This window comes from Pezoporus occidentalis, unplaced genomic scaffold, assembly GCF_034315485.1.
Source record: "Pezoporus occidentalis ecotype Australia unplaced genomic scaffold, CSIRO_AGI_Poc_V1 ctg204, whole genome shotgun sequence".
Classification (NCBI taxonomy): domain Eukaryota; kingdom Metazoa; phylum Chordata; class Aves; order Psittaciformes; family Psittacidae; genus Pezoporus; species Pezoporus occidentalis.
In genome coordinates, this window is record NW_026913900.1 from 220,901 (window position 1) to 235,565 (window position 14,665).

General features: G+C 43.2%; 1 protein-coding gene across 2 annotated transcripts in view; it reads left to right on the forward strand.

The window, feature by feature from the left end:
- The first annotated feature begins 1,622 nt into the window (after nucleotides 1-1,622).
- Nucleotides 1,623-14,665, forward strand: part of BMPR1A (bone morphogenetic protein receptor type 1A) — an 81,175-nt gene continuing 68,132 nt past the window's right edge. For both annotated transcript variants that reach the window (XM_062618818.1, XM_062618819.1), the window contains exon 1: nucleotides 1,623-1,841. The gene's annotated coding sequence lies outside the window, so the exon portion shown is untranslated. The remainder of the gene's footprint in view (nucleotides 1,842-14,665) is intronic.

Consider the following 14,665-nt stretch of genomic DNA (forward strand, 5'->3'; position numbering starts at 1 on the left):
CAATTGCTGGTCTTGAAGACCTGAAGGGTGTTTTGGTCTGCAGCAAAGGAAAACTGAGTAGGTTTGTACGATCCAGATGAACTTCATTTCCCCCTATAGTTGGCTTTGTGTACAAAGTCCTTGATGCAGAATAGCCAAGTGACAGGAAATGTGAAAGGCAAGCCCACTTCAACAATACAACTGCTGCCGCTTTGATGAGTGAAGGGTTAAAAGGCGCAGCCCAAACGGGACCAGTGTGGTCTCCTTGTCATATGACATACAGTCATTAAAACTCCTTCTGCACTACTGCTAGGAGACCTCATTTGAAGACAGACAGACAAATTACTGCTTTGCTAATTTGTCCTAATGATGAAGAACTTGGAAGCGCAATGCAAATCATGGCCTTCAGCAACCTTATCAGTGAGCAAAGCAGTTCATTGCAGAAGTTATAATGTATTCCAATCTAACTAACTGGGCTTATTCATTTAGAGATACAGGTAATGGAAAAAAGCAAACAGATAATCCTGTCCTTTGCAATGGAACTCTATCTCCCATAGAGCACTGCAGCACCAACCTTTTTGTAACTCTTTTTCCACAAACCTAAAAGGCCCATTTGAGGCTCGTTTTTCCCTGTGCTAGTGCCACCACTGCCTGCTTGTTGCCCACCCCAGCTCACACACAGGCTCCCTTTTAATTCACATCAAAGCAGCTACGGCAATCCTCCACCCCACCTACTCTCTCAATCCTGGCAGCTTGTCCATTTTCCACGGCGCCAACTCTGCCAGCATCTGGATGGAGCTTCCGGGCCCTGCAGCCATATCCAGCCCCAGCTGCTTCCCATCTCTCAATCCCTCTTCTTCGCCAGCAGTGCCTCCATGACACCTACTTGGCCAGTTTCTGCCCGCACAGCTTCCCGGTCTTCCCTAGAGGAGCTCTCTACGCTCTTCACTGGGAAAGCCTTTCTTTCCTAGGGAAGAGAAAGGTCCTACCACCACTTCTTTCCCAGGGAAGTGGTGGAATCGCCATCTTTACAAGCGATCAAAACTTTCAGACAAGGCCTTCAGCGATACGATTTAGTGGTGGACTTGGCAGTCCTGAGGTAAAGGTTGGACTTGATGATCTTACAGGTCTTTTCCAACCTAGTCGACTCTATGGTTCCGGTGGCGGCGGGTACGAGAACATCTCGGTCCCCGGGCGGTGGGCGGATGCCCGAGCGGGGAAAAGAACCTAGCGACAAGCTCACTCAGGCGGCGGCTGGCTGCGGCCTGCGCTCCCGCCCGAGGAGGGACTCCGGGGGAGGAAAAGCAGGCCCGGCTAGTTCCTCCCGGCCAGCTCTTCCCGGGATGCCCCGCCAGCCCTCCCGCCCACGGCACGTGTTGATGGAAAGGCGGTGGAAAGCAGGCGGTCGCCACCCGGCCCCTCTGAGCAGCGCCGACGGCCGCGGGGAGAGGTGAGCGCGCCCGGCACCCCTGGGGAGGGCCGCAGCGAGGCGGAGGGGCCGCGCGAGGACGCCTGCCGTCGGCCGTTGCGGCGGCTGCGCGCGTGCGCGCTCTCGCCTACCCTTCCCAGCCCCCGCCGTGCGCGCGCCCGAGGCCGCCGGCTGCAGTGATTGGAATCCGGCCCCTGCCCGCTCCGCTCCGCTCCGCCCCGCGCCGCGCAGCGCTGGGAGCTCTGCCGGGACGGAGCCTGCGCCGAGCCCGGGCCGCGCCGTCCCGCCCTCGCCCCACAGGCACCCGCCTTCGCCCCCGTCTCACCGGAGCCGTCGGGGCCCCGGAAACGGTCTGCGGAGCGCGGCGGGGAGCGGGCCCCCCTCCACCTTCGCTTTCCCCCCGTCCTCGGAGGATGAGGAGCACCGACCGCCGGTGAGTGCGAGGCCGGGGCGGGTTGGGCTACCCTTCCGGCGCGGAGGCCCCGGCAGTGTGTGCGTGCGGCTGAGGAGCGTCGGGGCGTCCCGGGCAGCCCGCCGCGCCCCTCCCTCGCCCGGCCGGGGGGCGCGGGGCGCTGTTCCTCTCGCCGTCGGGCGTTCCACCCCCGGCGGTGCTTGGCAGGGTCTGCGCCCCCTCCTGCCCCCGGGGCTCTCTCTCCGCCTCCCGGCCCCGGGCAGCGCCGTCGAACGCGAACACCCACTGCGGGTTCCCTGTCTGGCGGCGGTTCTACCCCACCGGCCTTTCTTCTCAAGGGGGCCGTGAGCTCCCACAGCCCTACCCCGCGGCGGCGCTGGGGGCGCTGCCCCTCCCCTCCCCAGCTGGGCCCGGGGCCGCTGGCGGGGGTCGGGCGGCGGCCCGCTGGAGGCTTGGCGGCCGGCGCGCCGGCGCAGGGGCTGCTCGGGGCCGGCGGTTTCCTGCGTGGGCACGGGGGCCGCCGGCACGGCGTTGGCGGGGCCGGGCCGCCTGGCAGCCTGCGCTGAGTCCTCTCGCCGTGCGCTCCCTTCCCCCGCGTCTGCTCCCCTGGTGTTGTAATGCCGGGCTCGGTGCCGAGCAGCCCAGCCGGAGCGAGCGGCAGCGACTGTCGTGGGGAGGGTGCAAGGAATAAGGTGCTTCGTCTTCCTTTTATAGGAAGACGGCTTCCCGGGTCTGTTACCGTTTAGCGATGTGAAATGAAAACCTGAAGGAAAAATAAACCCAGATCATCGCGCATACCTTAGTCATAGAGGATTGTGCTGTTGAGCACCGATTAAGTGCGATGTTTTCGCAACTGATTACAAATTCTGTTGAATGGGGTTTAAAAACATAAATGGTTCTTTACCACCCTTCAATCAGTTTTGACGAAGACGAAATTCAGCCGCAGGGAATGATAGTAAATGATGGTATTTTCATTCACCAGTTGCCTGTTACTTTGTGTCGAAAGTTTTGTGATGGTTCTTCCTAGTGTAACTTGATTCTGGTTCCGATTTACATTTTTTGTTTTCTCTGGACAGGTACTTAATTTTTGAGTTCTTTTACCGAGTTAGTGTCGTAGGGATTGTTCAGACCTGTTATGTGTAGGAATAGAGAAGCTCCTTTAGTAGACAAGGAAGACTGCTAGATTGCAAAAGTTGCCTGGTTTGTAGTAGAACCTAGTCCTGGAATAAAAAGCGTTAACATGAAAGCAGTTTATATTCAGATACTTTATCCAGTCCCTAGCCAGAAATACCCCATGTTGTGGCATTTGTAGCAATCTGGATGAAATTTTTGCTGGCAAAGTATTTGTTCTTTGTTCTTGTGCTTTTGCTTGTTTTGTAGTTTTTTCTTAGGTTATTCACCACATTTCGTTTGTTATGTATGTGTTTTGTATATATTTATATAGAGACATACAGCCTGGTAGGCTTTGACTTCTAGTCTGAAATTTTGTGGAGGATCTTCTCACACAGCTGTGAGATTCAGCTGCCAGTCCTTACTATGTTCCACTGCCTGCTCTTTCCCAGGGATAATGAATACATGTGCCTGGGTTGGACTTTTTTAATTTTATTTTTTTTAAATTGTGAACTAATTAGGTTTGAAAGGGATCTCTGGAAGTCACCTGGTCCAGCCCCTGTTCAAATCGGAGAAGAAAGCTGTTGGTAAATTTCAAGCCTGAAATAGCATGTTACTTGGAATTCATTGGTCAAATAAGTATTTACTAAAACAATATGTAGCTGGAGCATAGCATTTCTTAAAGTCAGTGTATGGATCCTTGCAGTGAGAACTGTGTGCTTCATTATGAGAATTAAAACTGTTGAATATGGTACTGTGTAAACAACATATGTTTTTTTGGGATACCAGCATTCAGGAATTGAGGATCTAAAGTGTAAGCCATGTAACCAAAGTAATTAACTTTATTCTTTATAGGAGTTGGTGTGTTTATTGAACTATTCCAAGTCAGGGCTAACAAAATAATGATCGTGTTTAGCATTGTGTATGGCTTGTGTTCAGATGTGCAGTAAACAGTGTCTGCTAACTTCTTTCCAAATGGACATGCATTTGTCATAGATGAGCATATATGTATGAAATGTCATGAAGTATTGCATTACAAAGAGAAAAAGATTTTGGAGAAGCAAGCAATAGCTTTATCTACTTCCCAGGGTTCTGAGAGGCAACATATTAGTGGATAAATTGTTCTGCTTTGTTTTTGTTTTCGGTTCGGGTTGTTGGTGGGGTGTTGTGTGGTTTGTTTTTTTGTTTTTTTTTTTTTTTTATTTGGGCTTTTTTTTTTTTAAATTGATTATCTTATTACTATTATTACTTGGTTTTAAAATCGGCAATAATGATAATATGTTGTTTGTCCTCCAAGAAGTAATATACAGGTTCTGTAGCTATGCAATATTAACAACAACAACAAAAACCCAACAAAAAAAAACACCCCCAAAAAAAACAAACAGAAAAACCTGGGGAAGGACTTCCTAAATATTAATGGAATTATATTTATGTAATGACAAATCAGTGCAGGCTATATTCTACATACATTTAACTTGGAAAAGACCTTTAAGACCATCAAATCCAACTGTTAGCCTAGCACTCCAGAGTCCACCACTAAACTATGTCCTAAATATTTTAAAAGGAAACAGTGTTTTGGAAATAGTGATATTAAATAACTGAATTAATGGAATATCTCTTGAACTGTTTCTTTCAAAGAAACTCTGGGGCACAAATATATAGATTGGAGGATCCAAGTACATTCTTTTTACAGAAGGGATCGAAGAACTGATATTAGTGCTTGCAGTAATTTTTGGTATAGCGGGCTTTCCAAAAGAAACAAGCTGATCTTGTCTGAAGCCTGTAGAAGAGAACAAACAAAAGGGAAAAAAACACACCTTATTTTGTTTTTTTGGTCGTCGTTGGGGCTGGTAACTTACGATGAGGGGCAGTACCTCTTTCCAAGAGCAGGTAAAGGTCTCACACACGTTGCTGCAGTGACTGTTTTGGTAAATTGTTGAAAAGCATAGATGGATGAATGAGACCAGACAGTACGTGGCACGGAATGTGTTACAAACGTGTATGTTTCTCCCTTGCTTATGTTGAAGATGAGTTGCAGATCTGTCCTTTCTAGCTAGATATTTGGGAAGGCGTCTACTATTTCTTGGTTGCATAGTAAGAAGAGGACATTCTTTTTCAGGCTCAAATTTTCTTCACTTGCCTTACTGTCGTCAGTAATTTAAAGATACAGCATGTCAGAGTTGTACGTGTGTGCAGATGGAGCACTTGCAGCCTTGCTTCACTTGCTGGTATTTCCAAAATGCAGGACTTGGGGGCAGGCACAGAGTGCATGTGCTCAGTGGTCTGACAGCAAACTTTCCCTTTTGCTGCTTCTGATTTAGTGGTTCCACTTGTTCCTTTCTTGGACCAGATCTGCAGAACCCTCTGCAGTCACCCCACCACACTCGTTCTGATGGTCCCCGGGCATGTCTTTTGTCTTCTGCAATGTTTAGTGCTTTAAAAGGAAAGCAAGGAGTTCCTTTGTGCCTGGTTTTCTTGCAGCACCTTAAAAGTTGCTGTGAAATCTGTTGAGGGTTTGATATTTTTTGACTACTTTGATAAGTAGTTTTACTTATTCTGAAAAATGTTTAAAACTGAAAACAAAAGTAAAATGTAACTTGCTATATAGTATCTTTTGAATGTAATATGGAGACTGAAATAGGTGATCCTTAAAATTGGGCAGAAAGTTCAAAAAGTGACCTTATTTGTCTTCACTGTACAGAAAACATTTTAATGTTCTGAATGCTCTTATTGAGAAGATAAATGAAGGTAGCCATTTTGTGAGGGATTCAGTTCAGAAACATCTCGGTACTTTGTATGCTGGGTATGTAATCCTCAAGAGGTTTACTTTGATACAAATAAGTAACCTGCAGTTGACCAGGCTAATAAACTAGGGCACAAGCTGCTAACTTGCCAGAATGATCTTCCCAGCACCTCACTGGGTTGTGTTTATGGAACATACTAGGTGCATTTTATGCCTACTATCCCTGAAAAGCAAAATAGAATAATTAGCCTTCTAGTCTTCAATATCTCCTCAATACGTATTTTGAAATTCATTGTGATGGGATCATGACACAAACATTTCAGGTCACTGTATGTTTGATATATTAAGAAGCCTGTGAATTTTATTGTGGTAATAAGTTGCATGAGCTTCTGGTTATGACTTTGTTCTTTCAGCTGTACACAAATGGTATAAAAAATATGGTCAATCTGTTCTAGGCTTACCATCCAGATAGTTTTATTTCTTGCTATTTTTCTATTCGGTGTCTTGTAGTTGCCTTCCCATTTCATTTGAATTTCTCGCTTAGGTTTACTGCTTTATGATTATAATACACATTTTCATTTTATATATGGTAAATAAAATTGAAAGTATTAAAGTAGGAAAATTAGCCCTTGTTCATGATTGGGATCATATTCATAGATTGTATATGTATGATGAAAGGAGAAGCAATGGCAAAGCCCTCTTTAAGGTCCAGTATGTTACCACCTCAGACTTTTTGCAGGGACATCTGGTGTTACACTGAAGACGATTGACTTGATGAAGCTCTTCCATAGTCATCAGCCGAGTCTGCTATGTGTACTGGATTCAGTGGTGGTTGTATTCGGGGTTGGGAGAGGTGTTCTGAGTAGCTGAAGGGTATGGACTTTAAGTGTTTTATAAGGTTCTGATAAGACAAAATATGTGAAGTAGTAGTTCATAGCATGAATACCTGCAGCATGTGGCTGTATGCTCTGATGCTCATTTTTCCTCCAAAATAGAATTTCCCAAAACACAGAGGAAAATATAGTAGGTTTAAGCATGATTTCAGTAGGTGATGAGTTGGCTGTGCATTTAAAGGAGAAAAAAAAATCAGTATTACTAACACAGCACCGAAGTACTGTTGCTTAATTTGCATCATATAACAGCAGCAATGCTTTTTACAAAAAAAAATTAAATAAATTTTATGTGTCCTCAATTGCTTTACATGATGCTTTCAGTCAACTTTCTTAGCATAAAATGTGGAAGCAACTAGCAATACATTGTGCCTGTATTCTTTCAGTTCACTATCTTAAGGAGAAAACTATCAATCTTGCCATGTTTTGGCTGATAAAAATGCAAGCAGATGTAGCAGGGATAAGTCAGAGAAATACCAAAAAAAGTCTTAGAAGGTATGTACCAGGTTACAGACCTGGTTCATGGAAGTGATTTCCTTTTCACTGCTGCAGCTGTTGAAATGGTCTAAATTTGATCTTCTCTTGTCTTTTTGCTGTTAAAAGTTTTTCTTTGTTTGGAGAAAACCTGAAAATGTTCATAGACCTTCATACTTCCTCTGTGAGAGCCTGAGCCCAAGCTTTACTGGAAATAATGGGTAGTTCATAACTTCTGGAGGACTAAAGTCATTAGAGACTTTGCTTCTGCAGAGAATTAATATTCTGACCATGAAAGATTTGTTGTGGAAATGAGTACATTATGTGCTTAGAGTCAGAATTTCAGGGATATACAAGTGGTGAATAAGCTCAGATACAATTTTCTTAATTTAGAAATGTCTTGGAGAAGGTTTCAGAAACCCTCCTGTACCCTTCTCTGTGCTCTCTGAAGGGCAAGCCTTGCAGTTGTCAGACACTGGTTTGGACAACCGAGAGTTAATTGTACTGTGGGATTGGGACAGGGCACAGGAGGGCATTGCCAGCTTGTGAGGTGCAGCCATTCTTCTTAGAATCAACACCCAAAACATGGACTGTCTTCTGGTCATGTTATTGAAGGGATTTTAGCAATAATAAAAAATTCAGTAGTGGTACTGAGTGCTAAGCAGAAATTTGTCTGTTGGTAGATGATAAGGGAGGTTTTATTAAGACTTTTATTTGCATTGCTTTAAAGTATCTTTTTAGAAACTTATTTTGAATGTCTCTTCTCTTAAAGACAAAGCAAACAATAAATCCCACAGAATAAAAAAGTATTTTTTTCATTTTATGTACTGATGCATTTTTTTAATTCTATTTTCTATATTTCCTAGTTCACAACCTTCTTTTTTTTTTTTTTCTTTTTTTTTTTTCCTGAAAATATTCTACAGAAAATTTTCTGTAGCAGTGTTCTGGGGTGCATGTTATTCACTGGGATTGAAGACTGTGCCCTTTCTCACCCAGGCAAATTTTTATTGTGAGTATAAAACTACAATAAAAATTCAGTAGGTTTTGCAGCTGATATGTCACACTTGCTGAGCTGAACCAGTGATCCTCCTAGTGATAATTCTTCTTTAAAACTTACAGTGTGGGCCAGAGTTTCAGACAGATAGTGTTGTATGTCCTGTCCTCTACTTTGGTTAGAGGAACAGAAGCTTCTTTTTGAACAATGCTAACTCCATTTGGATTTTTATATATATTTTTTCCTACTTTTGCCTTAATTGATTCTTTACTAAGTTGATTTAAGTTGACAACCATAGGTACTGGTTAACACTAATCTCTATATGTTTTGTAAAACTCCTGGTACATGGTGATTTTTTTTTTTTTTTTTTTTTTTTAAGCTTGCAACTTTGTTTAACTTAAAACTCTAAGACGGAGAATCAAAACCTGGAATGTTGTCCTACTCAGAAGTTAGGGCAGAGGGTTCTCGTGAGGTATGGGAACATTCCCATATAACTGATACTCTTCAGATTCCTGCTCTTAAAATTTCTTGGAAGGAATGCAGTTGGAGACTCACCAGCTTGGGTTAAACCAGGAACTGTAAAATAAAACCTGACCCAGACAGGACAGTTTTTATTCAAAACCAAGCCTCTGTTGAACTGTCTGTTTTTGTTCCACCCCTGGCCCTGCTTCACTCCCCCACCTCTCTTCAAATTCGCAAGTTTTTAAATGCAGAGATGTTTCTAATTTAGAAAATTATTTTGGTATAATTGACTAAAACAGAAAGGAGGGGACTAAACTGAGGGAGGTCAAAAAACAGATGGAAATAGAAAAATCTGAAAACATCTAGAAAAAAAAAAGTCACCCTTAAAATAATGGAATCTAAATGCTGAAATTACACATCTGTTCAGCAGCTGTGCATTCCTTAGCCAGAGGTTCTGCTGCAGAAATGGCATTAGTCAACTTCTTCTAAAAGTTTCAAATGCTGTTGTATAATATTTACATCTCTCTGTAATGCTTTTGGTAACAGCCTTGGGAAACTATGGTGGTGGGGAGAGCAGAGGTGTATGGAAAAGCTGGTGAGCTCATGTTAGAATTTTCTTTGTCCTTAACCATCTGTGGTACGTACGGTTGTGCACTGCAGTGAGATTCTGTGATTTTCTTTCCTGATGGTTCTTCATGAGAATCTTTTCATTTCTGTTGACTTGATTTTGGAGGTGAGGTTGATTACAGGAAAAGTAACCAAATAGAAACATATGAGGGTGCACTGCTGTGAAAAGAATGTTATGAATGAGGAAACATCCCTTAAGTGTTTTGCTTCCAACAATGGCCAGTGATATTGCTCCAGAAGAAAGTGCATGACAGTCTGCAACAGATGACTGGCATTGTACCACTATGTGGAAGCTTCTTCCTAATAACCGGGGGCTGGTTGAGACTGTAATGCACATTAAATACTTTTATGTCCACAGCATGTTTTTATACAGTGTCTTAAAATGCTAAACTCTTTTAGTTAGAGAAATTCTCTTAAGTAAGTTATAAAAGGTATAATTTTACATTTTCCTTTGTGTTCTTCTTTTCTTCATACTGTTTTGATGATGGTGGCATTCATCAGAGTTACCTGTTGGTACTGAGATGTACATATGTTACAGCGGGTCTTTGAGCAGGGATTGGTTTGAGTGCTGATGTAAAGGGTGATTTAGTGTAAGAGCCCAGGATGTTTTTTGCTTTGTAAAAAGATAACCATGGTGACTCTTGCTTCTAAGAATTTAAGTCAAATTTTAAAGCTTGAGGTTATGTAAGATAAATGTCCTGTGTTTTCAGAAATGTTGAATATTGTTTATGAAGTGTACCTGGTTTTGAAAGAAGTACTTGTTTACGGGAAGATATTTTTACTGTGTGTACTTGGAGCAACTGCAGTAAGGACAGGCTGGGATGGCAAAGGGTGCAGGGTGTTGTGTTTTTTTTCTTTTCAAGAGCACCATGGGAATTTATGGAGCTCTGTCTTTTGAGTGGGTGAGGAGTCAGTTGAGAGCTTACGGGTCAGGATGAGCAGCACGGGTGATGTTGGTAGGTGTCTGACAGCCTTCTGTGATGAAATGACCAATTCAGGGAATGAGTGGAGAACAGTGGATATTGTTTATCTTGACTTCAGTAAGGCTTTGGCAGTGTCTCTTGTAACATCCTCATCAACAAACTGATGGAAGTACAAACTAGACAAATGAACACCGAGATAGACTGAAAACTGGATGTGCTACAAGGTTCATAGAGTTGCGATCAGTGGTGTGAAGACCAACTGGAGACCGTTCATTAGCAGTGTGCTCCAGGGGTCAATGCTGAGTACCACTAGCGTGTGACATCTTCATAAATGAGTTGGATGATGGGACAGTGTGCACCCTCAGAAATTTGTAGGCAATACAGAACTGTGAAGAGTGTTTGATAGGTCAGGTGGCTGTGTGGCCATGCAGAGGGACCTGGATGTACTGGAGAGGGGAGTAGAGAGGAACCTCATAAAGTTCAACAAAGGGAAATGCAAAACCCTGCGCTTGGGGATGAATAAGCACATGTGTTGGGACTGACTGCCTAGAAGGCGGCTTTGCAGAAAAGGACCTGGGGGTCATACTGGGCAACAAGTTGAACGTGAGCTAGCAAACGCCTTTGTGGTAAGAGGGCCAGCAGCCTCATGGGCTCTGTTAGTGTGTTGTGTGGGCAGGTTAAAGAGAAGGGATGATGCCCTTCAGCTTGGCACTGGTGAGACATATCTGGGAGACACTGGCCAGTTCTGGGCTCCCAGGAAGAAATCAGCAGGTACCCCTGTGGCAGAGAGGTGCTAACAGCCTCTCTGGAAGCAAGTGACAGGGCCTGTTCTGTTCCTTGTGTATGGAACTAGTGTGGAAAGGGGAGTGGATGGTGAGGTGGTGAAACTTGTAGCTAATACGGATGTTGTGAACTGGTTGTAGCAGTACTGAATGCCCAGATGATAAAATATCAGATGAGGTTCTGTAAGTGCAATGTAATTTAATTAAGACAGAGGAAAACCAGCAGTAGGCTCTAAATTAGGTATTAACACGTGGGGAGGCCTCAGATAATTTTCCAAGCAGCTCTTTGCTATGAATCTCTAACTTCAGATTGCACCTATCTGCTTATGGCATTTAAAACTCCCTTCTTTCTTCCCTTTGGCTGTGTTTCTGCTGACACTTTTGTATTTGTGTAGTTGTGGCCAGGTGGAAGGTTGGATTTGTTTCCTAACCTGGCTGAAAACTAACCCTGTAAATAACTCCAGGATTTTCAGAAGTTCCAGCTCACTGTGATACCATATGAGGAGTAAGGAAAGAGGAGGAGGAGTACTTCTCTTCTAGAAGCAGCACAGTGTTAAATAAATTTAAGCCAATTTTGAAGCATCAATCTATAGAGTAATTGTAAGGTTTTTAGAAAATGTGATTATGCAGCTGTACACATTCATTATATATGGACAAGCACGTTACATAGTTTTAGTAACACAATTTCAACAATCCCATTAAAACCAGAAGGTTGTTTTTTGTTGTTGTTGTTGTACTTGTTTTGGTTTGGTTTATTTCTTCCCCCAGCAGTACAAATGGGATGCAGTACTGAATAGACTCTGGCATCTTGAGTCAGGGCAAGAGAAACAGCAGAGAAGGAAATGGTGGTGGTAATTTACCAAGCCTTCAATGAAAATAAGAAACTGGTAAAGAATAATTTTTCACTACTTTTTTCTTTTTCCCCCCTCCGTGTGTAAGGGTATGGCAAGTTACAAGCACAGTAAAATACGGAATTTGTTTCCTTTTTCACTGAGAATACTTTAGTTGAAGAGATGCTGCCAGAGTATGTGGCTGGGGATGAAAGTGCTGTTCAGGTTGGTGACCACACAGATCTGTTGAAAGATGTGTCTGCTCATGGAAATAGCATAGTTATCGTGTGCAGTTGTAGGTCAGGAACTACAGAGGCTTCTGGATGGAGCAAGGGAGGACTCTATTCTTCCTTCTTTCACAACTGGTCTGATAGCAGGCGGTGTCGCAAACAGTGCTTGGCTAGACATCTGCTCCAGTGCAGTAGGCTAATTCGTATGCCTTTTATCACACCCACACGCACCCAGGCATGTCAGCTCCTCTGCTGTTACATTCAGTAATGTCTGTAACGCCTACAGCTTTTTTTTTTATATTGCATTGGCATCCAGCTGCCTTCATTGACACATTCGTTGCATTTGGTTTAATGATACTGCCATCAAACATGAAGTAACATGTTTTTACTGTCTGCTTTATCTGGAACATTTTCTGTTCGGGTACTTTATTTTGCTTAGTGTGGAAAGACTGATAATACAGTTTCCTAAGGACTAGGAGCAGTGTAGCCAGGTAGACATCCATTGATGTCTGCAATGAAAATTTGCTAGATGAGTAACTTAACTAGCAAGAAGATGAAGAGGGCCGTTCTGTGCTACAGATAAGCAAGCCTAGCAGCTGGGTACACTCGAAGGGCCAGTTCTACTCCCTGTTAATGTCACCCTTGTGGGTCCTTGCCTTTTCCTTTACAACAGCACTGGCTGTCAGTCCTCTGATGCTGTAGGAATTTAAACAGGCTGACAGCCAACATTTTTTTTTTGGTAATAGGCTTCACTTCTTGCCATTGTAGCTGCAACTGTGGGGGCAGACCAAGTGCCAGTGTTGGCACGCAGAACAAGAGTGCCCGTTCCAAATACAGATTAGTTGGAGTGTAGTGTGCTTGTGGGCAAGGCTGCTATTTGGGAGCGTTACACATTTTGGAACACTTCTTTCTATTAGCTTGAATAATAGTGATCCTTTGTAACTTCTTAGAGTATATTAAGGACTGTAGTGACAGGACAAGGGGTAACGGGTTAAAACTTAAACAGGGGAAGTTTAGGTTGGATATAAGAAGGAAATTCTTTCCTGTTAGGGTGGTGAGGCACTGGAATAGGTTGCCCAGGGAGGTTGTGAATGCTCCATCCCTGGCAGTGTTCAAGCCCAGATTGGACGAGGCCTTGGGTGATATGATTTAGCATTAGGTGTCCCTGCCCACGGCAGGGGGGTTGGAACTAGATGATCTTAAGGTCCTTTCCAACCCTAACGATTCTGTGATTCTATATTGAGTATATCCTCCCTCCCCGAAGCAAAAATGGGTTGAGCAGAATCTTTACTTTGCCATCTGCACATTCCTCTTTGCCCTTCTCCCTTTGCAGTTGTGTCCTTCATTTTGTAGTTTTAAGTTTTTGTGTTCCTGATGTAGTATGTGAAGTTTTGGATTTTGGCAAATTCCTAGTACCTAAAACTTCAAAGACAAGCTGCATGTATCAGCAGGCTTGAAGATTAGGTGTCTGGTAAGATAATGGAGTAGATGTCACACTGTTTCGGTTTCAAAGGTCTTGAGCTGTGTTAATGTCCCTGGAGGTGAATGATGTTGTGATCAGAAGTGTTCAGTAAGCTTGTTATGCCTGATAAAAGGGGAAGTCAGTATGCACATCCTGTCCAGCCACTGGGTTGTTTGGCACCAGAGGACATGGGAGGGAAAGGGAGAGAGAACTGTGGTTAGACAAGTATGTGTGTTGAGTAGGGAAATGGATATATTGCAAAGGACAGGGAAAGTGAAATCATACTGGATCTAGTTGAGAAAAGATAGAGACCAAAATAGAAAACAAATCTATAGTAAACCAGGCCTTCCTAGGTCTGTTGCTCATGGTGCAAGTTGTTTGATATGTGATGACTTCCCCCACCCCACAATGAAGGGGAAAATTTGAGATTAAAGAATCACTTGAGGTATAAGAACCAGAAATACCATAGGTGTGTGTTTGGCATCACTGCCATAACAGAAGGGATCAATTCAGCTGAGTTTTTTTCTTCTGTTTTCCTTATGTTACCTAGGCTTTATTAGAAGGCACAATAAAAATCTTTATATAGCAGGGACAGATATAACAACATGTGTGCTATTTCCATATCCAAGAAGTTTTACAGAGTTGGTCAAAAGGAGCTTAAAGTGACACAGCATCTAGCAAGTGAAATACGGATACTCCTTTCTATGTATTACACAAAGCTGGCTCATGGCTGTGAATGGGGAAATATATTTGAGAATTAAATACACCCTTTTAAAATGTATTTTTGAGAGGACTGCTGCAGTTGAAGCAGAAGACCAGCTTTCTGACAATGGACATAATGGAATTAAATGCCATCTTAACAGTGCAGTTGGTATGAGAGAGTAATCTAAAAATACAGTGTTAAAATGTCTGGCAAGGTCATAGGAGTACTGATGCAGCCACATGTTTATATATTAGTATGTCTGCAGTCCACACTCCTCCACCTACTGAACTCATTATACTGGAACAGAAAACAGATTCTCTATAAACTGCTTGTTGCAGATTCAGTTGGTTTTAAAAATGCTGGATTTGCCAAATGCTGCTCTTTTGCACTGAATTCCTTTTTTTCAGGAAGCATTATAATCCAGGACTTGTGCTTTTGGAAGGTATTAGGAAATATTTTTACTCTAATGCAGACAAACTTGACAGTACTGTTGAGTTTTTAATTTTATTTTAGAATGCAAGTTTCTAAAAATATACTGTAAAAATAACTTTATTTAAAACAGAAATGTTGACGCATCTTTCAGAAGAGTTTCTCTGCTCTTGAAAGCATACTGCA